Genomic DNA, 2,154 nt, shown 5'->3' on the forward strand with positions numbered 1-2,154 from the left:
GCTTGAGGTCTGTAGCTTTAAACTACATAGAGTTATGTTTCTCAATCCCAAGGCCACTGTGGCCTTAGTCAGCAATAATTATGATATACCCTGTGTTCCCCTTGTGCTGAATTGTTTTACTGGGGTTCTCCTGAGTTTGTCCCATTGAATAAGTTTCTACTGACTATACAGAAGTCTCTCCTTTGCTTCCCTTTCATGCATGGAAAGAGTGTACAAGAGTCTATTCTCCTTAAGAACCTTACTTGGCATTCGGGAAACTTCTCCCCATTCCAGCTTTTTCTTTTTTTCTGTTTTCTTTTCTTTCTTTCTTTCCTTTCCTTTTCTTTTCTTTTTTTTTTTTTTATATTTTCTACCTTCTACATTTCCCAACAACGTCAACTCAGGATCCTAAATGTGAAGCAGGTCCCTCAGTTTCAGGTATCTGATGTCCTTAAGAAACAGTACTGGGAAAGCATTTGCTGTGTAATCCTCCCATCTTCCTTAGGAGCTAGACATGTAGTGTCCAGTCTCTACTGAAATTGTTCAATATCTAAAATGGAGATTGAACTTAAAATACATTTAAGAAGGATAGAATATATGAAATGCAAAATATATCTAGGTTGGCTCCTGTGTATTTTCCAAGATGGATACGTGTTATGTTAGATGTATTTGTTTTTGTAGATCTCCTCTGTCGGTGAAGTGATCTCCATGGGATGTCATATTAATGCTACAACAGATGCATTTTCATCCTGTTAGAAGAATGTTTATAAGGAAAGCTCTTATGTTGATTCAGGTGGCATTAGTTGAAGTCTGTTGCTCTCCAAACAATGAAATCAAACATTTATAGACATTATTTGGGAATTTGGGCATCGTTCTTTCCAAACTACTTCCTACTGGTAAGAGGCGCTGTCATGGGGGATTCTAAGAAGATGCAGAAATCCTGGCTGTAGTCTGTGAGGCTGCCATGTCCAGCTGTTTTGAATGTAGGATCACCTGGTGCTCTGTTTCAGGCAGTCTGGCTTGATCAAACCACAGTAGTCTGGAAAGAATCCACAGCTTTTCATTTTCTGTGGAATCAAAAATAGAAATCCTTTCCCCAGTAACTTGTCCTTCAACTTAAATTTTGGAGTCAAAGCATTTTTTTAATTTAATTTATTATTTTTTGTGTCGATCCCAGTTCCCTTTCCATCCCTCCCTCCCTTCCTTCCTTCCTCCTTCCCTTCCATTTACCCTCTCTGCCCTCTCATATGCACTTTAACCACATTCCCCTCCCATCCCTCCTTCCCAATTCCATATGTAGGGGAGTGCCATCCAGTACGGGTCATGTAGATCTGACAGGTCATGTGAAGTTGGGACTAGGGCTTCTCACCTGTCTTTAGATTTAGGCAGTTATCCCACTATAGAGGATGTGTGCGCAAAGTCCTTTTGTGCACCAGGGACACATCCTGGCTCCACTTTCTGAGGTCCCTTAGACTGCTCAGTCTTCTGGCTGAGACCCATATTCAGGGGGACCTGAGTCAGTCCCATGCTGGCTTCCTAGCTATCAGTCTGGTGGCCCGTTAGCTCCTCCTTGTTTCAGGTAAGCTGTCTCTATGTGTTTCTGCCACCTGGTCTTGTCCACTCCATCTGCATTGGGGTTCAACTTCGACTCAGTGTTTGTGTATGGGTGTTTGATTCTGTTTCCAACAGGCATTAGTTGAGAGCTCCATGGATAAGTTAGTTGTTGATCTCACTCTTTGGAAAGGGCATTTATGGTAGCCTTTCCACAGAAGCTGAAATTGTTAGTTGGCAGCAGTCTTGTAGTTCTGTAGACCATTCTTTTCTTTGTGTTCAAATTTATCTTTAAACCCATATTGGCTCCCTCTTTTATGTTCTCTCTCTCTCTCTCTCTCTCTCTCTCTCTCTCTCTCTCTTCTCTCTCTCTCTCCTGTCTTCTATTCCTAACCAGGCTCAATCTTCCTGGTTGCACATGTTTTCCTTTCCTCCCACTCATATTCTTCTTCTTTCTACATTTGCTACCACCCCCCCCCCCAATTCCCCAGAGCTCTGGGAGACTTGTCCCTTCGTAGTTCTGTGAGGGATTTTATATGAAACTCTTAGAAAACACCTTGTATCCTAGTTCCTCTGGTGGTGTGAATTATAGCCTGGTGATGCTTTGATCTAAGTCTAAATTCC

Source organism: Phodopus roborovskii, unplaced genomic scaffold, assembly GCF_943737965.1.
Source record: "Phodopus roborovskii unplaced genomic scaffold, PHOROB, whole genome shotgun sequence".
In the NCBI taxonomy this organism is placed as follows: Eukaryota; Metazoa; Chordata; class Mammalia; order Rodentia; family Cricetidae; genus Phodopus; species Phodopus roborovskii.